Below are 26095 nucleotides of genomic sequence, written 5' to 3'. Positions count from 1 at the left end.
GTGGAAGAAATACTCAGATTTTTAAGTTAAAGTAGAAATACCACTGTCTAAAAATACTCCATTACAAGGAAATTTTCTGGATTCATGTTAAGTAAAAGTTCACAAGTATTATCAGCAAAATGTACTTAAAAGTACTCATTATGAAGAATGGTCTCTGTCAAAGTATCATAACCATACAAATATTTTTTTCTATGATCATAACACCAGATCCTTAGGTTATGGTAGAGTATCATATAATTCTGTTTGCATGATAATGTAATTTGTCAATGTGGAGCCAATCTAAACTTTATACCACTGGGTAGATTAGTAGTATAATACTGCATCACATCAAACGTGTATATACAGTATATATACAGTACTGTGCTGGTTTTGGCAACCTTAAACTTCATTATATTAGTAAGGTTATAAAGATCATACATATTTATTTCTCAGTAGTCTCTTTATTAAAGTACAACTAGAACATAGAGGAAATATGTATACTGTATAACTTATACTGTAATACTAAGTATTTAGTGTGACCTCCCTTTACACTCAGCATGTCTTGAACTCTTCTGGGCAGACAATATGAGAATTACAATACAAATGTGGTAGATTTTTGATAATTTTGTAATAATTGGCCCTCTTTTTAAAAACATTTTTTTCAGGTCATTTTCTTTGTCACCTTTGATTAATTTCTTGCAATTTCTGGGACATTTCTTGCCAAGTTGGTCACTGCATGTCCCCCTATGTTTCTGAAAAAAACCCCCCAAAAACTAATTTGTTCGGGTTTCAGAGGGATAAATAGCCTGTGAAGGCGTAGTAAGTAAAACTGATGTCCAACTAGGTTTCAAAGGGTTAACAAATGTTACTAAAGGTGGAGTGAATAGTGTATTTTGTGGACTATTTCCAGCTGCGGATGAACACACATTTGGTTTTCCAGCGAGCGTTTACAGAGGCAGGATGATTCATTAAGAAACGAAGGAACACGTCACCCAGACAATGAGAGAAAATAGGAATAAATCACCAGATTTGTCCTTTAATATCGTGTGCAGGCTGAGATAGTTCATCTCCAGTGCTCACAATGTCATCAGGTCAAACCCGGCTCAAACGTCTGCATGAAGAATGAACACACACTCAGTGACATTTGTGTTTCTGTCCATGTATGCATCCACTCACGCGCGCACGCACATCATCCTCGGCGAGTCAATAGGGTGAGAGAGCCGGGTCGTTGACGTGTGTATTAGCCTGCCATATTTATTGGCTGCTGTGGTATTTTCGGGGGTTGGGTAGCTGTGTTCGACTTGACCTCTGCATTGATTTCCATGATATGTGTTAGAGCTACAAGGACACTGTGGCTTGTGATTTATGGCAGATGTCACATGAATGCACACACAAGCACACACAGTATAACACACACTTCTCACTCAGCCTCGGGCTGCTGTGCTGTGAGCCCGGCATTTGATAACTTCACTCTAAATATTTTCCCTGCATTGCACAGCAGCAGCAATTCTACATATAACAAATAAATAGTCGTTTCTCAGGCTGCAGAGGAGTAATGACTTCAGCAGAAAATGCTTGTGAACGTTCAGGGAGCTGCTGAAGTGTCATTGAGGAAAAAAGGAGAAAGACAAAATAGAGTTCAGAATAGAAAAAATATATCCGGCATGGTGAGTTGTTTTGTGTAAACTAGTCCTGGGAGCCTGTACTGATTGAGGATACCTCAGCGGTGCGTCAGTGTCCCTTAGAGGAAGAGTGTGTAAGATTTAGAGGGATTTGGTGGTGTCTGGCAGATTGCAGATTTACAACTTCTCTTGGTCTTTCAGTGTTCATTGTTCAGGAGTGTTTTACTGGGAGCTGAATTATCCACAGAGGTCTCATCCTCTCCAAAACAAACAGGTGATTAAAACCTGTAAAAACACTAAATAAAGCAGTTTGACATTTCAAATCAGTGGCACAGTTTGGCAAGGCAGAGACAGGCCACCACCTGCTGATGTGTGCTCACATTTTTTCTCTGATAACTTAAAATCCAGACGCTCAGGAGTTTTTTTTTTTTTACCAGGAGCTGATTTATCCAAATAAATGTCTTTCTCTCCAAAACAAATAGACCTGGTGATTTGAACCAGTAAACACAGCGTCTAAAGCAGTTTCACGTTAAGAAATTACTGTTTTTCCGTTGCTCTCGTTGCTGCTAACTACTGTGGCTGACAGGGAAAAAAAACGAATCTAAGGCCAGTGTTTGGTTTATCCATTCTGGACTACCGTAGAAACATGGCGATGCAACATAGTGGTCTCCGTAGATGAGGACCTGCTCCCTATGTAGATATGAACATCTAATTTTGAGGTAACAAAAACACAACAGTAATTATTTTCGGGTGATTTTTCTTAAAGAAAATTGCATTGACAGATTTTTGGCCTGGCTAATTATCCGGGCCGATATTTGGTATTTTGACGATAATCTGTATCAGTGTTTTATTTTAATGATCGCCGTTAAAATTATTTAATGAAAAAGTGTGTGTTACACTCAACCAACTTCAAGGAAGGCAGTCTGCAATACATGCAAAGAAAGTGTCAGTATGCCTTTATAAAACATCAGGGAGCTATTTTTATTCATTTATTTTTTTATTCAAATTTGTATTGAATTTTATGAAAAAATAGTTGCTGGGAACTTGCTGTATATGATGTCGAAAGTTTTAGTTTTTATTAAACATTAGCTAAAGGCATTTAAACAAAGTTTTGTGTTGGAGTTTGTTATATTCCAAATTCTAAATATTGTCAGAAATGTTTTCTTTTTTTATTGTAAATGCACATCGATTCCAAATATCAATTATCGGTCTCATTAAGTACTAATAAACGTTATTGGTATTTGCCCTAAAAGAAAACATACTTATTAGGTTATGTTTCATTTTTGCCAACATATCCCCCTAAATCCTACACACTGGACCTTTAATGTGACTCTCTTACTTCCCATTTCTTTCTTTTTTTTCTGCTTCCCTTTCTAAATTCACCTCCTTTTTTTTCCCATTTTACTTTTGTGAACATGCCAGGTACCTTGTACGTCAAGCTCTGTGCTGTGGTGGAGCCAGAATTCAATCTCTGCTTGTGTGTCTTTACTTAAAGTAGGGCATGAGGTATTGTGTGCATATGTATATGTTTTAGTGGGTGGAGAAGCCGCCGGCTTGCACACACGTGTATGCATTTGGCCATATTTCCATTCTGTATGTTTGTGGAGTCTTTGTGTATTCATGCAGGGGGCTGAGATGGATACTGCCTCAAAGGAAGCTGCTGTCAGGCGCTGTTGTGCTTTTAATTGTGTGTATGTGTGTGTGCCTGCATCTGTGTGCTCACTAGCGTGTGTGCTGATGAAAACAGGGTCGCGGTGCTCCACCTCAAGGGCACTGTTATTAATGAGATGAATAAAAGACCATGACAACAGCTTGATAACACAAAGGAGATAAAAACCACACACACACATCATGTGGGAGCTGGGCGACTTTCTCTTGCCAAGAAAAAAAAAAACTAGAATAAAAGTGCAAAACAACCATAATGTATTTTTTATGTTTTCTATCCTCCAGAGAGAGTGAAAATAAACCGGGAGAAAGGGTGTAAAAGAAAGGGAATGAATAAAACAACGTGTTTGGTAATGTCTCAACCAGAAAACAAACAAGTGAGCAAGTAAGCAAGCCACCCTAATTGGTCAAAGAGCTGGTGTCACTAATGAGCTCTTAATTAACAGAGGATTCACTTAAAGTACACCCAGCAACACACACACACACACACACACACACAGAGACACAGACACACACACGCACACGAGCGCTCATACAGGAAAACATGCCTGCTCTGTGATGTTTACATTCATTTAGAACAAGCAAAAAGCTTTGATGTGAGATCTCACATGCAAGCACACAATGCACACACACACACACACACACACACACACAAAACACGCACGATAAACACACACTACACACTCACACAGAGGAGTGCGTGCAGCCTTCCTGCTCGCTGAGCGAGGGAGATTGGGATAAATGCCAGCAGATTTTGACCCGAGGTGATAACGACAACTCCTGGTAGCTCACACTCACACACACATTTTGCAGAGCACACACACACACACACACACACACACACACAGACATGACATGCACATGCTCAGAGTACACACATACACCAGCACGCAGAGTAAAACTGTAATAAGCAGCGCGGTGTATGATAACGAGCAGATGGCAGGAGGATTAGCCAAATGAAAATACAGCAGCTAAAATTTGCCGGCATTAATATCTTTTACAGGGAGGTGGACTCCTTAGCACACACACACACACACACACACAAATACACACACATACATTTACAGGACTGAGTTACACCAGGGGAGAGAGAGAGAGAGCCAGAGAGAGAGAGAGTATACTCAGATACTCCTGTGGCCCCGCTGGTTCTGCACCATCTGCATGTTCATGAACCATGTCAAAACATAATTGATTGAATGTGTCTGTGTGTGTTTGTGTGTGTGTGTGTGTTTAGGGAGGGGCCTCTACAGAGAGCTGGTTAACAGCAGTTAGATGGCAGTTAGCGCCAGACAGGCCATGTATGCCTCATAATGCAGATGTGTGTTTGCACACTCCTCGCTTGTGAGGGGCCACAGCACTCCAGCCGGGAGGGATGTGGCCCTCTCTCTCTCTCTCTCTCACACACACACACACACACACACAGATACACACACATGCACCAACACACACACTAACAAACACACGAAATCAATGATGTCACTTCACTGAGGAGCCTGTTGATCACCCTTGGGCATGGCTCTGTCTGCCACCTGGTCGTGCCATGTTAGCAGGTTCTTCGTGAACATACATATGTGACTATCATGACTGCACACACACACACACACACACACACACACACACACACACACACACACACGCACACGCACACGTGCATTTTATTCTTTCTCTGCACTGGATCTTAAAACAAGCAACCATCATAAATATAGTCTGACCCTCTTGCGTTGACTAGCCATGCAGATATTTTCCATTTTATTTAGTTTTTAAAATATCCTTCCCTGAAATTTAAGCTTTTACCCCTGTATTATGGAGGTGAAGTTTGTTGTTGGTGCTCACAGCACTGAAAAATTACATTTGTAAAGCCCATCTCCTGTCCAGAAACAACATTCTGTTTTTTTCTGGACAATCCACAGTCTTCACTTTGGACTACCGAGGATGATACCACAAAAACCAGGTTACATGCAGCAATAATTTCAAAAGTATTTGCATCTTTCTGCCATGAAATACTTTGTCAAGCATTTGTTTTCACTATTTTTTTCAGTCCTTTCTTAGTATCGAGAGTAACCACGTTACATTGTCGCTGGAACTGTTTTTGTAATATACCTGTCTAACTCTTTGATCATCACGTACCAAATTCTGTACACTTTATTTTGGGGTGCATGGGTGAATGGCACATAAAATCAAACTTAAAGTAAGAAAATATTTGTCTTTTGGAAGGAATTTGGGCGAACTGACCCTTTAAATCACATAAAATTAAGGTTAAGCTTTATGGGATCAGATCTGGTATCTGACTTTTATTTTTTTAAAGTTATTTTTTGGGCATTTTTACCTTTAATTGATAGAACAGCACAAGTGTGAAAGGGGGAGAGAGAGATTGCAACATGCAGCAAAGGGCTGAGGCTGGAATCGAACCCGCAGCTGCTGCGGTGAGGACACAGCCTCTGTACATGCGACGCCCGCTCTATCCACAGGTGCCCCTCACATTTAAACATTTTGTGGGCTTAAAGACAAAAAAAAAAAAAAAATACTGCTCACTAATCAGGAAGCTGTCAAAGTTGCCTCACATTCTGTTGCACACATATTTACCCTGACACACACACACACACACACACACACACACACACACACACACAACAGTGCACGAACACAGACACGGTTACACAGGGCACGTGTTTGCTCATGTGTGATCTCTCGCCACCTTGTTCCGCTTCCGGCTGTATTTGCATAATCTGCATTATGATGCCGGCTTTAATTGCCCACACCCAGGTAAGGGATCATGTGGTTAAGTGGGAGATCATAATTATGTAAATAATTGGCCTGACCACAGCAAGCTGCTACTCTCTGCCACCCATCTGGAGAGAGACAGAGATTTTGAGAGGAGGAGGAGGAGGAGGAGTAATATTATGAGAGATGACACAAATAGAGAAGAGAAAGAGGTGAGAGAGGAGGAAAAGAGGGATGAACAAATGAGGACAGGAAGGCGGAGGAAAGAACATTATGTAAAGGAGGTGTAAGGAGAAAAGTAAGAGGAGAAGTAGAAAAATGAGGAAATGTAACAGCATGAAGCATGAAAGAAGAAATGTGATTGTATTTTAAATTTGTTGAAGATTTCACCTACAAGTTCCTCTCTTTTATTGCAATGCTTGATTTAGTTCCCTCTTCTGTAGTTGCCCCTGTGAGAAAATGCCATCCTCAGCTCTAGAAAATCAATGAATTTAAAAAATGTTGACAGTTTCCTGCACATAAAAAATACAACTCAACTTAAAGGATAAGATTAGCAATATTCTATATTTTTTTATGTCACGCGATTACGTGAAAAAAAACAAAAGAAAGAATGAATTGATCTTACTAACAAGTATCGCCTCTGTGAGCGTGATTTAGCTCATCCCTCTGTGCCACGGAGCTCCAGTGTAGTCTAAAATCTATTAAAAGCACATCAATGAGCCACACTGGGTGACATGTTCCTTAATGAACATGAGCACTGTAAGTTTATTTTTTAATTGATCCCCCACACACACACACACCATCCTGCTGCTATAAACACTCACTCGTGCATTGGATGTGTATTAATCTACAGTTTAGAATAGACCAAAGTAGATAATTAGATAATTTACTCCAGTTTACTCCAGCTGTTTTAGGAAATTACTTTCTGCTAAAATAACTAAAATAAAACTCAGTTTTTTGACCAAACCATTGGGAGTGGATCTGAGTGCCACAAACAGGCTGGAGAAGTCGGAAATTGTTGAGAGACAGACAGATATTGGTTTTGGTCTTTTCATGGAAATTGTTGACAATAACAAACACTTATACCCCTTTCCCACCAAAATTAGCGTGTGCACGCAGGTTTCTCAAACACGGGTAAACCCGCGAGTTATAGGCGATTGACGTCATACCCAGTGCCATTGAACTCACTGCTGCACCACATGCATTATTTTTGTTAGCTTGTGTGTGTGTGTTTTGGGGTTTTTTTGTTAGTATGTCCGTAGAACATCACGGACAGGTCCTTTCAGCCGTGTTCTCAGCTGACGCCATTCGGCTTTGTACCATGTGGGTGCAAATGGTGGCTTTGGATGCTGAGTTCTTACGCTGTAATCACTGCAAAAGCAGTGGGATTTGATGACTTCAGAATAAGAACGGGCTAAATAAGTGGAGGAATGAATGAAAGAAAATTATTAACAATATTATTTTAATGTCCTTTTTTCCCTTTTTATTTAAATTTAATAAAAAAGTGGTACAAAGACACTTACACTGTACACTTTTGTAGCACTGGCAAAACAAAAACATACAGACAAATAAATAAATGAAATAAAACACATGCAGACAAATACATAAACAAATAAAGCAGACCATGTAAACAAAGTAAAAATAAATAAATAACAATTATAATAATAATCAAAAAAGGGGACCCTAGGGTTCAAGCGTCGCAGGTCACTAGAGGAAGTTACAATAGTGCTGGGCAATATAACAAACCAACTGTGTCACAACACTTTTCAGAATTTTGGCAGTATCATGCACCTCTTCAATGACTGGTTTTGGTGTTTTACATAAGTCTATAGCAGCCCATAGCATGCATCACCGCCAGAAGCACACACAGAACAAAGACTTTCCAAACTCATCTCGTATATCGTCCTTGTCAGAATCTCCACATTCACATTTCACTATTTTTTTTCATAAATTATTCCTATCTTTTTTTCTAATTCCTGAAAAATAGCAGTTTTGGAGATTTGGAGGTTTGCGCCTGACAGCAGCGATATAATAAAGGCCTTGAATATTGTATGTCCTGCTCAGGCCCACAAGACAGCGGCAGAGTGCACTGCAAACAACATTTACCATACAAATTGCACTGTAGGTTTGCGAGTTATAGGCAAAGAGTTCTTTTATTTTAAAACTTTTAATATGTAAATTTTCATGAATGTAGCAGACTTAATCTGATGCTAAAGATAATTTGATACGATCAAAAGCTCCAGTAAAGCCACTAAATAGACCCTGAGGTGAGACTGTTTTGCCTACTGCTGTTTCCAAAGTCAAGAAGTCCTTCAAGTGTTTGTTTAAACTGAAATTTAAATATGTGCACATTTTATGACAAATGCACAAAGCTCAACGAATCAAAAGCACCAGAATATCAAAGTAGCCTCATTTTATCAATTAGCTCACCTATAACCTTAAATCTTATCCCTAACCTCCCAAAATGCCCCCTCAAGACATCAGATCCTATGAAATGTCTTTATTTGGGAAGATTATAGACACACACACATGCAAAGACAAGCACACACACACACACACACACACACACACACACACACACACGCCTGCCACTGTATCCGCTGCACAGATGGTAAAGGCAGCAGCCCCTTCACACAGACAAAGGGAAGGTAATTCTCTCTGCAGGACGTGAACAGAGCTGGAGCTGGAAGAGAGCAGCACACATCAACACTCCCCTCCCTGTTTCCTCGTCTCAGCCCCAGGCCAACAAACATCACAGGAGTAAACTGACAATGTGTGTGCGTGTGCATTTGTGTGTGCATGAAATGTGTGTGTGTGCACTTCTGAAATAGGCTTGAGGAGGAGAGACAGGAAAAATAAGAGGAGAGAGGGAGAAAATGAGAGAGAGATAAAATGAAAAAGAGAGGGAGAGTGTAGAGAGGGAGGAGGTAATAAACAGGATTAGTGCTTATCTTTACAGCACTGTGTGTGTCTGTGTTTCTGTGTGTGTCTGTGTGTGTCTGTGTGAGTTTTAGTGTGTGTTTTGCCCAAGGAAAGAGTGACTGACTCCAGCATTACCTTTGCCAATGTGTCTCCATCCCCAGGTATCTCCTCTCTCTGGACTACCTCTGCTTTGTGTGTGCTGGTACACGATGTTCTGTGTGTGTGTGTGTGTGTGTGTGTGTGTGTGTGTGTGTGTGTGTGTGTGTGTGTGTGTGTGTGTGTGTGTGTGTGTGTGTGTGCGCGCATGCACGCGCCTTTATTAAAACCACAGTTACTCTGGATGTAGTCTGTGTACTTTGAGGGTGTGAGTTTATGTGTGTGTGCAGAGGTGAAAGTAAATACTGTACATGTGCTCACAGTGTGTATGCTGCTGATTCAGTAGTGATTCTCTTATGCTGTGTGCGTGTGTGTGTAAATGCACGCCATTTTGCAAGGTGATTGTGAGCATACCACTGTATAGCATACATGTGTATGTTTGTGTGTGTGCAGCTGCCTGAGGATAAAGAGCGTACTCACCTCCTTGTTTCCTCTGCAGTTTGTCTTCGCTGTCTGAATTGCCAATAAATCTTGCCACAGAATGAGTGTGTATTCACACGTACGTGTGTGTGTGTGTGTGGGAATGCTTAGAGGATGGGTTTAGTTGCCATTATAATGCTCGTTCAGCCACGTAGCACTATTATATGTGACAGTGTTTCTGTTTGTAATCTCCTACCTGACCAGAGCTAACAGGCTGCTACAGCGTCTCACTTTCACTGGATGGGGAAGGAGGAATACATTTAAATAATCAGGGGTTTGGGTTCATGGCTGATATTATGCCTCGCTGCTTTTGTAAATGAGCATCTGTGTGCGAATAGTTTGTGTGTGTGTGTGTGTGTGTGTGTTTGTGTGCATCTGTTTTTGGAGACATCTGCGGATGTCTTAGTGGATTGTTCTTGCAGCAGTATCCCCAGCACTATACTCTTCTTCACCAGAGATGAATTGTCAGAGAGCAGGAGACCGGGAGACAAGCCGTGCATGTGCTCGTGTGTTTGCGTGTGGCTGCGTCTGCATACAAATGTGTGTATGCTTGCGTGTGTGATGGATAGAGGGCTTTATGAGAGAGGAATAGGCTAATGACCAGCTCTCCAGAGGCAGTAAGATTCCTGGAGCTATTACTGCCGGAGTTCATAATGGCCTCTGTGCTTGGCCTCTTTTACACGCCGCTTAATGGGGGATCCTACAGTCCACTGCCAAGTATAACCCACCCGGAGAATACTCGCCGCTGTGCGCTTTGACCCCGACACTGCACACACACGCACACACACACACACACACACACACACACAACATCACACAGAGAAGCACATGTTCGATCAGGTTTATCTTCTCTTTTGTGCACCTGCTGTTGTACACACACAAGCTCATTTGTACATTTAACAGTTTATCTTCCTGTCTCTCTCTCTCTCTCTTTCACACACACACATACACACACACGTAAACACACACACACACACACACACACACTATACAACCTGTATAGGTCACAAAGGATGGAGGTGAGACACCCACCTCAGAGAAAACTGAGGGTGTCTGCCTGCAGTACACAGCCAAACCATAAATCATGTCAGGCTACACCAGTCTCTGCAGACACACACACACACACACACACACACACACACACACACACACACACACACACACGTTCTCTCCCCCTCTTTTCTCTTGTGTAGGTTTGAGTACAAGAGAGAGGGATTTGGGGATTATAGGGGAGCCTCACTTTTCTCTTTTCTTTTTCATCGCTTCCTTCAGTACTTGTTGTTTCCATAGAGAGAAAAGTAGGGAAGCAGGGGGCCGCTAATCTGTGCACACATGTACGTGTGTGTGCATGTGCGTGTCCATTAGGGTGCATGTGAGCCAGTTTGTGTTTATGCATGTGTGCGTCTTTCATCGCTGAATGGATCTCAGGGAAAGACTTGAAGGAGACAGTCTATTCATTGAGGAAAACATCAAGGCTGTTTGGTGCTGCTGTGTGTCTGGCATCTTAGAAATGCAAGAGGAAGAGAGGGAAGAGAGAGGGGGAGAAATAGAAAGTGAGAGGGAGGAGGAAGATGGACAAGGTAGAAATCTGCACTCGGAAGCGCAAATCGATGCAAAACAGCTGTTAAATAGCTGCAAAGTGGAGCAGCTGCTTGGGAGATGAGGAGCGAGGGATGGGGAGATGAAGGGAGGAACGATCAAGAAGGGAGACAGACAGAGGGGCCCAGGGGAGATGTTGAAATATTAGACTAAATGAAGCAGGCTGAGTGAGCTTATAGTGCATGATGACAGATGAATGTTAATAAACACGTTTATATACTTGGTGCTTCGTACAGAACGTATGTTACTTCAGTTAGTAGCAGGGGGAATTCGTGAAGAAAGTCAGTAAATTCATCATGAGTATTTTCTTTACATAACACTCAGTATGTGTATCAGAATGTAAGTAAACTGAGGCGCTCTTGATCCTGAGATTTAATGTTATAATTAGAATAAAGAGTAGCCCCAAAAAAACCTTGTTGTCTTGTCAAACTATAATAATAGCTCCAAATTTACTTAGGCTACAGATACAGTTCATTCAATTCATGCTACAATGGATCAAATGACTATGTCATTTTGAATTTTAATCTGAAAAGTGTCTCTCGTTGTGATGAAACCACAGATAATTTTAACCAGACTCCTCTGTTCCTCTTAACTTCACAGAGCGTTTTAGCGTCTATCAGCTCATTGTTTTGGTTTGTGTCTGTAACCTTACTGTTTTGATCTCACGGTCCTCATCAGAGTTGTTTCCAGCTGCAGCAGGTGGATATTTTAAGTGAAAAAGATCGAATCTATTATGCGCTACCGGCAGCACCAAACAGAAAAGGTTAGCAGCCAGCTGGTAAGCATCAGTGTGTCCTCATGCAATTCTAAGTTTAGTTAAGTTATATTTACACTTTTGAGGTACTGTACTTAAACTTTGCAGTTTCCCTCAAATTATGTCATTTTTTTTAAATTATACCACATTTATCTAATGGCATCCTTCCTGCTTATTAGGTTTTTTATTTGTTAAAATAGTATTAAATTAACTATTAAAATAGTATTAATAGTATTAAAGTTTAAATATGATGCCACTTTGTTAAGGATAGCATAAATAGACTTAACACCTGCAACCGGCAGGGTATTTCTACTTTTGTTTAACCTTTTGAAACCTGAACAAATAGGCTTGATTTCTTTCAAAACATGGAAAGATGGCAATGAGCAACTCAGCAAATAAAAACCAAATAATAGCAAGACATTAGTAAAGAGTTACAAGACAATTACTTGAAATTAACAACAAAAAGAAAAAGAAGAGTAAAAGAACAAAAACAAAAAATGGCTTGAAAATAATAGCTTTTTTCTTAAACCTGATTTTAGATGTATAATTATAAATATAGTTTTCTTGGCATTTTTTTGGGATAATTTCGTAATGACTCTCTTTCTTTTTTTAAGATATGTTTTGGTAATTCTCTATTCAACTTTTACTATTTTTTGCAGTTTGGGGGATACCTCATACCAAGTTGCCAAATGCCTTTTTGTGCCTCTGTACCAGCGATAGCTATGGCCGGAGGCATTACGTTTTCGGGTCGTCCGTATTTCCTTCTATCCCATTCTATTGTATGTATTATCTCAAGAACCCCTGGAGGGAATTTCTTTAAATTTGACACAAACATTTACTTGAACTAACTGATGAGATGATTATAGTTTGGTAGTCAAAGGTCAAGGTCACTGTGATCGCCCATCTCTCATTTTCATGAACACAATATCTAAAGATGACCATGAAGGAGTTACCTCAGATTTGGCACAAACGGCCATTTGGACTCAAGAATGAAGTGATTAGAATCTGGTGGTTGAAGGTCAAAGGTCAAGGTCACAGTGACCTCATACCACATGTTCTTGGTCTTGAAACACCTTGAAACTGTGCTGATTATATAGATCTTCTGTGTGTGAAGCGCACATGTTTTCACAGACATGGATGTAAACTGAAAATCCAACTAAACTAGTGGAGTACAACCACATGGTGGGATATCTAGTTTCTTCATGGATATATAAAAAATCTGGATACAGTTATAGAGGCGGGGCTTAGTTCATTCCTATGAGAGGTGCTCATTGGCACATGAAGCAAAAAAAACTCTTTTCTGGGTATAAATTACCCGAATCTACTTACCCATAAAGCATGTGCACTAGAGACTGACTGCAGCCAAGCGCAGCAACTGACTTCCAGTTTAGCGCTTCGCTAGCGTGAATAGCAGTTTAAAAAATTTAATCTTGCAGCTCTTTTAGGCTTTCCAAATGTTATTGAACTGTCTGGATTAAACCTAGATAGTGAAATGAGTCGTTTTGCCGGGGTTTTGGTCCTCACAAAAAATTATTTACTGATTTACAGACGTCACTTTCCCAATGTATGTCAATGGGGGAAAAGTCTTTTCTGGGCCAGTGGGTGTCGTGACGGACTGTAGGTTGTAATTCCACTTTTGGCCACAATGTAAAATTTTCAGCAGTGCACGGCGCACCTCCTGGGGGCTTGGGCGGGACCATAGACCATGGATCTATTATAAATCATAGTCTATTATACTATCAATACTATACTACTATTTTACTACTATCTATTATAGCCATAGACTGTAGCTCCCTGAAAGTGTGACCTTTCGTTCTTGATCGCCCCCTGGTGACCGACTGCAGTATAGGTCATAGTTTCCGCCCTTCCATGTTAGTGAATGGGACATGGGCCAAACGTAAAACTCAAAGTACACGCCAAATAAATTTTTCACAAAGATGGCTGAAGGTTGTTCTCATCACCCTGATGTTTGTTCAAGTGTTTGTTTTTATGCTAAGTTCGTTTTCATGAGTTATTAAATTATACAAAAGGGTTAATTTCCACCATAATTGACAGCTGTGACAGCCAAACCATGCGCTTGCATTCAGTGCAGCTGCTCGCGATTGGTCGGACAAGTGTTTTAGCAACTTCCCCACCGCGAGTATCGATACTGCGCAGAATTTGGCTCTCAATGACATCATCCTTGCAAGATGGCAACAAAGTGGGGGGAGGTGGGAGCGTGCGTCCACCTTTATATACAGTTCATGGGCGGGACATAAGCTTAAACAGACTGTTTCAGACAGAGGTGCTGCAGCTAAGGGCAGTATAAGACACATGATGTGTTTTTTGAACATTAAAGCATGTAAACATATTCAAGTAGACCCCCAAAATACAAATATAATGCCGAAAATGTGCATAATAGGGCCCCTTTAAGTTTAGTTGTATCATGATGAGTTAAATTAGGATGTCATTACTCCTGTGTGCTGTGTGAGTGTAGCTACAGCAGCAGCAGGAGCTGACATGAACAGATCTGATTGTCTCTGGTGGACAGTAAACATGTCCAGGCTGTGAGGTATCAGCAGTCTGGGGCCACATCTTCCTTCTCTCCATCCCTCCATCTCTCCAGGGAGCATCAGTGGAGCAGGTGCTCGCCCTCCTCCTCCTCCTCCCTCCTCCTCCCCTCCCCTCTCATACCCCGCCTCTCTCTCTCTCTCTCTGTCTCTCTCTGAGGACAGTTAACGTGTTGTCCTTCCCACATCACCACATCGGTGTGTGTTGTATTGGTGTCCGGGAGATCACACAGCGCGTCGCTGCGCACAGAGACACTGTAATTTATCCACCTAAGGATGCGCAAAAACCAAGGATTGGCTTTTCTTTGGTGAGGCGGTAAGTTTTCTGTTTTCTGTTGTTTTAGCACAAAACGTCCCGGCGCTTTGCTTTGTTGTAGTGAAACGATAAGGTCGTTCATTTATGGATATCCAGCCTACTGCTTTTAAAGTTAACATGGGGTTTAATTGTTGTATTATCAGTGACTTATTGCTCGGATATCGTCTGTGGTGCTGAGAGGTGACTTTATCTAATGACCTTATGACTTTCTTTCTTAATTTGAAAAAAAAAACGTATCATATTTCGATATGTTTTTTGTGTGTTTAAGCAGCAGATTTTCTTTGGTGTGTGTTGGCAGTTCTGTTCTCACTTTGTACATTTTATGTCTTATTGTCTCCTTCAGACGGACTGTTGGAGGAAGTGAAATCCGACTTTTTGTTCGAGGCTATTTTTAGATGAGCTGACTATAACACTCAAAGTGTGCAGTGTGTGATTGAATCACTCGAAAATATGTAATCAGACAAGCTGGTTCAGCTTGACGGACAGTGTGAAGACAGCACGAGAAAACGGCTTCCGGTTATCAATTTATCTTTTCAAAATAAAACCTTATTAGTATCTGTCTCAGCGACTTGACCAAAGATAGTGTCTCAAACAAAGTCAACCACAATCAGATACTATTCGCTTTCTGTGTCAAAAATATAATACAGGGGGAAGTCAGGTAATGTGGGACACGTTTGGTAGATTGCCAAAAAAACTCTTAAACTTTAAATAGTATTTTAAATATCACTTTTAGAACTAGTTACAGTTTTCTGCTATATTTCTATGAAGAAAAGATTTAGCCAAGTGAAATATTTAAATAGTAATATTTATTATTAGAAGAATAAATAATTTATTATACCAGGTAAAAGTCTCATTGAGATTTGAAATCTCTTTTTCAAGAGTGACCTAGCTAAGAGGGCAGCAAGATATTGTTACAACAATTAATACAGGCAGACAAATACAATGTCACACATTACAAAAAGCAAGCTGAAAATACAGACAAAATGAAACACAAGAACCAGTTAAAAACATTAACAATTGTCTAAAATGATTTCAGTAATTATTTGAATAGCAATCATGATTACTTAGAATATAATAATGAATAATGAGTAATATAATGAATTGAAATAATCACACAGTGGGAAAAAACGTGGTTGCGTAAAGTGATAAACGAGTGTAATAAGATTTATGATCTAAGCGAAGGCCAGAAATGAGAGATATTCAAACGCATCAAGAACTCCTATTTCACTCCGATGTCATGTTTGCTTGTTTTTTTTTAAATAAATAAATCCATTTATCAGTTCAGTCATTAATTCATTTAATTATTCATGTAACCTGTGGCTATTCATTGAAAAACAAAAAGTTCAGCTTTTCTGCCATGCTTTCCCTTTTCTCTCGCTGCCCATTTCCTTGGTGCCAGTTTGTCTACACTGGAAACGTGTGTGTGTAACACTTATGGCTAATTGTGGACTATTGTGGCTGACATGGTCTCAGCACATCATCTTTAGTATTTTTTAAATGACAAGAAAAGGCCTAAAATATTACAGTATGGCACATAATCACAAAGGTCTTAATGTTATGGTACCTGGTATCCTGAAAACTTGCTGGCTTCACTTTATAGAAATGTCTCATTTTACCTGAATGCATTATTTACTCACTCAAAACCATTTACCATAAAAAGTTAAGTGTAGTGTGAAAGTATTTTGAGTCAAACATGTAAATAAATAAATAAAGATGAGGGGAGCGTCACAAGCTCTTAGTTTGAAGATCCCTTACTTCCTGTTATCTCACGTTAATTGCGTGTGTCTTGACGCAGCCGCAGACTGCGAGGCTGTTTGAGGTGTTTCCTTGTCGTGTTATCTTTCTTGACAAACTTGTCGGTGATCACACACCGCTTCTGTTTGCTCCTGGTAAACTTTACTGACAAGGCAGACAGACCTGAAACACAGCGGGTGTGTGTCACACAGGTTCCTCGTGGTGGTTTGTCACACAGCAGCACCCATGGGAGTCAGAGGAGTCGCTCTTTAATCCGGGACCTTTAACAGCGACTGTATTGTTTGGCTGAGATAGATGCCGCCGGGCGCATTAGCAGCAGCCAAGCGGATCACGTCGCTTTTGTGTGTGTACACAGCCCGCAGGTGGAGTTCAACGCACGCACGCACGCACGCACGCGCGCGCGCACACACACACACACACACACACACACACACACACGCTCCGTGCGCCATGTGCTGCTCCTGACCTGCCGTAGACCAGCTGCTCTGCAGGGGTTACTGAGTAAACCTCCAATCTCTTTAATTACCTCCCTCTCATATAGATACTGTAAACCCAGACTGCCCCGCTCATATGCTCCATGGCTTCAGATTCACCCCAGTCTTTTTATTCCTTTCAATTATTAAAACTATTTGTATTTGTAAATAAATTTTTAAAAGCTAATAAACATTAATCATAATAATAGTCCTCTAAAGCAGTGATACTCAACTTAAGGGGTAAAGGGACTTCCTGAGTAAAATTACAAACAAAAATACTTTGTTACGAATGAAAAGTTAAGTAAAAGTAAGTATATTCAGAGAAAAATTACTTAAATTATTAAAAGTAAAAGTACGCATTTTAAAAAAATCTGAAAAAAACAAGTACTCATGACAGCCCCCAATCCTCCCCCAAATTCAAAATTATTTAAAAACAATAAACACAACAAATCATTCAAAATTATTAAAAGAAAAACACCCCAAAATAGACATAAAAATAGTAAAAATTAAAGGGAATTTATTGTAGGGGAAGAAAACTTTTTTAAATGCAAAAATCTCACTCTGTAAAGTAACTAAAGCATTCAGATCAATGTAATGACGTAAAAAGTACAATATTTCCCTTTAAATGAATTGGCTCAAAACTATAAAGTGACATGAAAAGAAAATACTCAGAGTACAAATACCTTAATTTTTTTTTTACTTAAGGACACTACTTAAGTATGTACTTATGTACAATGTACTTAGCTACACCCCCCCACTGAACAATATCCATTTTTCTAATTAACAGTAAAAACAAATCGATTCACACAGAGATTTTTTTTTTGTACTTAGAATGAAATTAAACTGCTAGAGAGAGTAAAAAGCATGAAATAGAGCTTGCTTGTTCATTAAAAAAAGTGCCAGTGGAGGATCCCTCAGACCCTCTGTCTAGTGTGTGTTCTGGGTAGGTTTCTCAGTATCTGAGACTATATCTGATCCTAATTTGTTTAAATCTTCTTCAGATGATTTTTATTGATCCATTAAAATACAAATTTAAGGTCAGGTGATTAATCTATGACGCTTTCTATTAAAGGTCATTTCCAGCCTCTCAAAGAGGAGAATTTGCTGCTTTGCTATGTTTCACATATTGTTAATATCATTGTATTTGGACCTGGGCCTGCTTTTGGACTTCTGGTCAGACAAAACAAGACAACTGAAGATGTCACCTTGACACCTGTGATGAACATTTTTATCTATTTTCTGCAATTAAGTGGACTAAGCGATTAAAGCTGGAGTACGAAATTTTTGTCCTCTCCTGCAGGTAATGAGAGTAAGTACATCCACACTCTTGCTGCTGCTCATAGCATATGTCTGCAGGTGAACTTGCAGCGGTCAAGGTCAAAGGTCAAGGTCACGGTGACCTTTTTGGCCATAACCCAAGAACCACCTTGAAGCTGTGCTGACGGTATATATCTTCTGAATGTGAAGCGTCCATGTTTTTACAGACATGGATGCAAACTGAAAGTGCAACTTGACTGATGTGCAGAAGCATACAACCATGTGGCGGTATATCTAGTTTTCCCTTATGGTTGTCTGACAGTGGAGGTTTAAAGTTCATCCTAATAACTACTAGTAGTTATCACCGTTACTGTCAATTTTACCCTTAAATAGTCCTATTCTGTCGGAGACAGTATTGTGTAGGTGTAAAATGTAATCCTGACTACTAAATATATATATATATATATATACACTTCAGTACAGACTGAATCTACAGTATAATGTACAGTCTTCATGTTTAACATACTGAAAGAAAAAAAGATAGAAGAGTGGGACGAGCACAATACGGAGACACAAAGCAAATTATTTAGTTACTGCACCGACAGCTGACACAGAGGATGGAGGTGATGACAGGAATAAATCAGCCGCCAAGGCTGCTTTCCTCTTTGCTCCAGTCTAATCTATTCAGCGGTAATATACAAGGAAATAATCCATAAAATCTGTAAACTTAATTTCCTCAGAGACAACAGGATCAGCCCCTCTCTGATTTGCTGACCCAGACCTCACCTTGAATGTTGCTCTTGCAACACTAACATAATTGTTTACTTCAGTGATAGTTGTTGTGCAGCATACACCTCCATTACACCCTGCACTTTATACTTTAACAACACCTGCCTGACAGGCCGGTCTGTGCATCTGCTCGTCTGTTTGTCTTCGTACACCTTTGTGCCACCAGAGTGTGTCTCAGTGTGTTCTCTCCCCTCATGTTTGTTCAGATGGTTGAGGTCTCGCCACCTTGGTGTCTGCACCTGGTGAGCAGAGCCAGCCTCGGGCCAGAAAAGGGGGAACTGTGGCTGTCAACTAGTTTGACACGACCCTCTGTATCCACCACCAATGCTGAACACACACACACACACACACACTCTCACACACACACACAGACACAAAACCTGCGGGCAAGAGTCAGACGCAGCCAGGCGCCGAAACAAACTGAGACAGAGTAAGATTGGTTTGCCTCAGATTGTTTTATCTTTTTGCATCATCTCGGTATCAGAGAGAGGCGAGACTGAGCCACACGCCGCAGAAAAGATCGATGACTTGGAGGGGAAAAACAGAAACGCAGCCGACGTGATGGGAGAAGCTGTCGAGTGAGTGGTAGGAGACTGAGAAAGAGATAGTGAGGAGGAAATGACAAGGCAAAGGGATGACAATGCGGACAGATAGAGAAAAGAGTCCCAAAACAGCTGCTATATATATCTTCTTTTCGTATCTGACAGACAGTGACAAGATGCTCGTAGACAAGTACACTGATTAGAGACATGGAGAAGGGGTCACTGAGGGAGGAAAAGTGCCCTGCAGCCAGGCGGAGGTGCAAGTGAAGGCCGTAGTTCAAAGGAGGAGAGAACAAAACAGAGGAGTTTTTCCAGCGTAGCCGTCCCATCTTTGCTGACAGCCCACATTTCTGCTCTAAGTTGTGGTGGTGATAATTTATAGACCTTTCACTAACATCTCGACTCTGTTATGATTGCACAGTAAACATGGCTCGGCTCTAGCCGACGCACTGTTTAATATAAAAGTAATGACTGCTTCTTCCTCATACTTTCTCCATCTCTTCCTGCTGCTAATTCTCAGCTCCAGTGTGTCTTTGGATGTTGCTTCCTGTTTGTTTTTTTCGCTGGAGGTGTTGGTTATTACAGTATGTGGTTTTTCTGCTCCATTTATCCCGAGACCATAAATGCGTGCTGGCTGTTTGGTCCCGAGGGGTCACATGCATACGTTTTGTGACGCACAAAGCCTGGATCTTGAGTCAGCTAATTCTGCATGTGCAAGTCTTTGCATGGATTTGCACAGACGGCTCACATATGTGTGTTATGTCTCGGGTGATTTCCCTGATTTTATGTTGATTCGCGTGCCTATTTCTGTGTTGAGTGTGTGAGATGCTGGAGTGGGAGAGTGTGTGCGTTGTTTATGGATTGTAAGGAAGTGTTAAGTGTTTCTGTGCGAGTTGCAGAGTGACTGGAGCTAGTAAAGCCATTTAGCAGCCCCTGGAGTAACCCTGGAGACTGCTGTGTTGACGCCACTCTGACTGCTATTACAGACAAGTTTAAGAGGCTGTAAAACATTTGGCTACCTCTCCTCTCCCTCTCTTTCTTTTTGTGTGTGTGTGTGTGCCTGTCAGAGGAATTTTGGGAAAGTCCGCCAGCTATTGTAACAGCAACAGTAGCTGTTGTGATTACTATCAGCTGCAGGAGCCCAGATAATAATGTCTTAAAACTGAAATACAGTGTATTTTGTGTTGTGTGTGTGTGTGTGTGTGTGTGTGTGTGTGTGTGTGTGTGTGTGTGTGTGTGTTTGTGTGCACACTCATTATTGGTCTTATGTGAGGTAACTGTTTGTAAACACAATGAGGATAGTCAATTTAATGTCTAAGTGTTACCACAGTAGCCAACACAAGAACACACACACTCAGACATGCCAACGTGATGAGGGTTAATGAGTAGGTAGTGTGTTACAACCTCTTCTTCCATCCTAATGACCCATCCCTGCTCATGCAACACACACACACACACACACACACACACACACACACACACACACACAATGTGCTTTTTTAATGAGCTGACAGGGCAGAGCAGGTCCCCCCCTGCTGTCCTCACAGTCCCCTGTGTAGTTGGTGTTTGCCTGTTTTTGTGTGTCAGAGAGAAAGAGAGTGAAAGTGAAAAAGAGAGCGAGAGATGCAAGAAAGGTGTTAAACACACAGGCTTTGACATGTCCTATATCACTTGCATCATGCAGAGCAGAGTGGGATGTTGTGTGTTTGTGTGTGTGTGTGTGTGTGTGTGTGTGTGTGTGTGTATGTCTGGGGATTTCCCTTTCCATTTTGGCAAAACTGATTGTTTCATTATTAGTTTGTGGTGTACATTGGAATATTTTTAGCCGATGACAGTTTTCATGGCTCTTTGTGGACAGGAGCATCAGTTGGGCGATGCACCGATGGTCAGTTGGTTGAACACTTCATGCAGTTTAATAGCAAATTTTATTTTTATAGCACTTAAAAAAAACAATGTGACAAAGTGACATAAAATAAAGCACACACACAGGAATAAACTTGTAAGAGCTGTGGATAAATAAAAACCAAAAATACAACACAAAAAAATGTTTTAAAAAAACAGTGGTTTAATTTGGAATTAAATAGAGCAGTGCAAGACTCGAGTGCAATGTCAGGATTAAGGCACAGTGTAACTCACTAATTAAGATTAAAAATAAACCTAAAAAAAAGTAAAATAAAAGAGAAACTATAGGAATGCCTTTCCATGAAAGACAAATCTTCAAAAGTGATTTAAAAGAAGATACTGATGTAGAAAGCCAGAGTTCTCGTCACTTTGTTGACCTCTGACTTTATATTAAGTGCCACCAGCAGGTCACTTCTCTAACACATCAGCAAGGAAAAAGCCCCGCTCAATATTTACAACATGTGCATTTGTCCCCCCAGTAAAAACATAAAGGTAGTGGAGAACTTTTATATTGATAAAGTTAAAGACATTTACCCCATAAATTGATGCAGAAAAGGCACATATTTGTGCATAGAATTCACAAGAATGCAGGATATAAAGTGTTTGTTGCTCAAAATTTTCTGTCCGAGGACCCCCAAACCCCCTGTTTCATGTGCTACCCCAATGTTGAACCAAAACCTATGTTGAACCAAAACCTATGCCCTTGAAAATATCTAATATATAATAATACACTAATGGCCTCAGTATTTTGAGGTAGCTATGTTGCACGTCAGCCTGTTTTTAACTTACCACATGCATGTTAACATGTTAGCATTAGTATGCTTACAAGTTCAGTGTCACATATTAAACATTAGCATGCCCACTCTAAGAATATATGATGAATCAAGACAAGAAATTGAACGATATGCAATTTTATTTGATATTGCAATAAAAGCACAGACGATTGATTTGATCTTGGTAAATAGAAAAAGACTAACTGACAATAAAAGACACAAAAACAATATGCATACAAACCAACTTCCAAAAACCATAAAAAGTCTTGATCAATCATTGGCATATTTCATATAGAAACATATGATATCATGTAAAAGAGTTGAAAAGCCTGGCTGTTTTGAATGTGTTTGTTTTTCACGACAAAGGATACTCTCTTAAAAAAGATGTGCCTCATTAGTGATGCGCTAAAATATTTGTATACAGCCCCAACCTCACCTGAGCGCTGTGGGGGGTGCACGCCCGTAGAAGTTGTGAAGCAGTGATGGGTGTAGCGCCCTTCAAAGACCGTATATACGGTCTATGGGAGGAACAGGTTGTCTGACTAGTGATTTGAGAATCTCCCCCTCATGAGGTGTAACCGCTGCTTTAGTGATAAACACGTCAAATAAACAAGACTACTGTGCTATGTAGCTAATGTTAGTTAGCTGCTTAGATCACGCTTCAAGTTTTCTCAGTCTGGACGTGCTGCACACGGTTAGCTCCGTTTGATTTTCTGCATTTAAATCCGTTAGTTCATTAACTGAAACCCTGAGCACCAGTGATGTTATAATATATTTCATTTACGAACTGGTATGATAAACAATAGAGTCGAAAAAAGTGGTGATTCCCTACCTCTAAAGCGTCATAATATCTGAACACGAGTCCCTTCCTGGATTATATATTCCTTAAGTTTTCATAAAAAAATAGTCCAGGCGTTGTAGTGTTGTGGTGTGTGCCCAGGTTTTGTAAAACGACTGTCGTAACTTCCTCGCTCCCAGGCTGTATCTCTCTCTTTCTTATACAAGCAGTAATATTTCTACTGGTTTAAATAAATAATTTGATGGTGCCCTATTTCCGGTTTTGCCTTATATATTTTCATTCGAGGCAGTTATAGCTACTGCTGTCTTTATTCTCCTGATCCCTGTTGTTGTAATATGTGGACATACTGTACGTGAGGTTTAATGACATTATGACATTATATTTTTAAGTTTCAGTTATGTGTTTTTGTTGAGTAATGCAAAAGTAATGTAGTAATTAGTGTAGCAGATTACTTGCTACAGGGAGTATTTAAGTAAAGTGATATATTACTCTTTAACACTGGTCATGAGTGATGATTGAGAGGCATTTACTTCACTGAGTCTATACGTTGCTTTCTAGAAAAATTCTCTTTAGTATAAGTATTTTGATGATTATCAGGATAATACTGTGAATCACAATTAATTTTGCCAGGACAGTTGTGACTTTTGATATTGTTCCATGTCTAGTTAAGACCATTTCAAGAGTTTGATGTTCTCTGCAACGTTTTTCTCACTAGTTCAGATTTTCAGTGTATATTTCCCAGGGTCATTATGTTGAAGTCATTTACCTACAGCTTACAGCCCACGGATGTTACACTCCTTGAAACCTACCCCCTCAATTTTGTGGGCAAGACAGTTCTCTTGATTTTAGACATTGATTTCTCCACAGTGGCTGAACAGATTTTTAACATTCAAACTGCATTTGAAATGTCAGTCATACTTTTGCAATTTCAACTGCAAAGATGCCTCAAAAAGTTTCTTACAATAATAGTTTCTATTAAGAGATATATCTTAATATTTGTTAATCTTTAAAGTAACTTGGAAGATTGATATAAAGTGATTCTTATGTGTTATATTAAAGAAAAATAGTGTATGAGAACATACATGCTGTAGGGATGACCCCATCATTTTTATAGCGATGTTGATGCATTTGTATATTTGCAATAATGTCAAAGTTAGATTGTTTTTGATGGACGGTCTGCCAACAGAAGCATTCAGCTCAAAGCAGAGTTAAGCCAAAACTGCTGAAAATTAAGTTAAACAGTGTCAAACCTGACAAGTTTGAGATTTTCTATAATGGCTTCTGTACAGAGGATAGCCACTAACATGCTCTTTTCATTGGCACAATTTTCAGCCAATATTGTTTGGGCCCAATATTGATGAATAGCAAAGTTGTCTCCATTTTCAATCCATCCGACAGTTTTCTGGTGTGCAGCGAGCCTTTGAGCCTCATGGGGCTGATTGCACGGTCCTTTTAGTCGTGTTTACTCATTCGGTCATCACTTTTTAAAAAAGACTCCTAAAGGGAGTTAAATGTCTAATTTGTATTTAGGGCTGTTGTGTGTTTCACCCTCCAACCTCCTGCTGTCCTGGGCAGCAGAGGTCAGAGGTTAAGGGTGAAAGGTCACTGTCAGAAACCTCCCCTCCCCCCTCACCTCTCCCCTGTCCCCAAAGCAGACAGAGCTGACTAGCAGAGAGACAGAGTGATGGATGGAGGGTTAACACTACCCATTGCCACACACACACACACACACACACACACACACACACACTCACTCACACACACACACACACACACATTCACACACACATACACACAGAGCTCAAACCACACACACACACACACACACACAGAGCTCAAAACACACACACACACACACACACACACACACACACACACACACACACACTCACACACACCCTCCCCGTCATCACCCTAAACCCTCCTCCTCCTCCTCCTCTTTCTACTCCCCCCTCCACCCCCTCAACCACCCTCCCGGGAGTGCGAGCCAAAAGGAGGAATGATGAAGAATGAAGAGAGAAAAGAAAACGACAGAGAGCACAGTTTGAGAGAGAGAGAGAAGGGACAGCTAAGGAGAGAAAATGGAAAGATAAAAAGAGTGACAGAGACGAGCGAAGAGAGGAGGAGAAGGAGGAGGAGGTAGGATGGAGAGGGTGATAGATGGTGAGGGAGGGGAAGTGGGGGGGGTGGATGAAGAGGAGGAGGGGGGAAGTGGATAGAAAAGAGGTCACGTGACCACGTAGCAGCTGCAAGGCTGAGAGGGAGAGAGAGAGAGAGAAAGAGTCTCACAGAGGAGCAGAAAGACGACGAGCAGGAGGAGAACAGTGAGCGGGAGGGTGAGTGTGTCTGTTTGCATGTTTGAATTATGCTCACATGCATATGTTAGTATGTTTGTGTTTGTGAATGACATGGGTAAATATCACAGGAATAGCCTGTAACAAAAGGTTGTAGAAAAAAAGGAAAAAAGAAAGGAAGAAACAGAGAGGAGATTATGTGTGTTGGCTTTTGTTAAATAAGCTCCAGTATGCTTAGATAAACGAGAGAGAGAGAGAGAGAGACGGGAAGGAAAGAGTGAGTGAGTAGAGAGGAAGAAGGGAGAGAAAGAGTCGATAGAAACTGTCTTATCATCTCTCCCTTGACTGCTGGGCTCAGCAGAGACAGAGATACAGACACACACACACACACACACACACACACACACACACACACACACACACACACACACACACACAGCCTGTCAGGATCTGAGCTTTTACTCTCTTCATCTCTCTTTTCCTCTCTGTCTGTCTGTTTCACTTTCAATTTGCTTTATCGGCATGACATGTAAATACACGAGTGTAGCAAAAGATATAAAGTAAGAAATAGTGATCTGAAATAATGAGTGTGCTAGAAACTAAGAACGGCGATGAAAGCCATGTATCTTGTTCACCCTATTGTCTTCTGATGTATAAACACATTATACATGTCAGAAGCATGTTAATTGTATATATTACACACAGATGTTTTATTCAGAGCTCTTCGATGTGGGTTGACAGACTGTTTATCTGTCTGTGTGTCTTCGTGGCAGCTGGTAACAAATTTAAGAAAGCTTGAGTAGCTTTT

The 26095-nt window shown here is 40.5% G+C and overlaps 1 protein-coding gene across 4 annotated transcripts in view; it reads left to right on the top strand.

Annotated features, from left to right (window-relative positions):
• The window catches only part of LOC121950517 (genetic suppressor element 1-like), a 56460-nt gene that overhangs the window by 5730 nt on the left and 24635 nt on the right, over positions 1 to 26095 (top strand). Inside the window, exon 1 of one of the 4 annotated variants that reach the window (XM_088079917.1) lies at positions 14568 to 14703. The exons of 1 other annotated variant lie outside the window; for it this stretch is intronic. The gene's annotated coding sequence lies outside the window, so the exon portion shown is untranslated. Of the gene's footprint in view, positions 1 to 14567; positions 14704 to 25204; positions 25330 to 26095 lie in introns of those variants that run through there. 2 more of the 4 variants (XM_088079919.1, XM_088079918.1) reach the window with 2 other exon arrangements.

The sequence above is a fragment of the Plectropomus leopardus genome, chromosome 7 (assembly GCF_026936395.1).
Source record: "Plectropomus leopardus strain MGB_pleo_1.0 chromosome 7, ASM2693639v1, whole genome shotgun sequence".
In the NCBI taxonomy this organism is placed as follows: domain Eukaryota; kingdom Metazoa; phylum Chordata; class Actinopteri; order Perciformes; family Serranidae; genus Plectropomus; species Plectropomus leopardus.
This window is presented reverse-complemented; position numbering and strand designations above follow the sequence as displayed.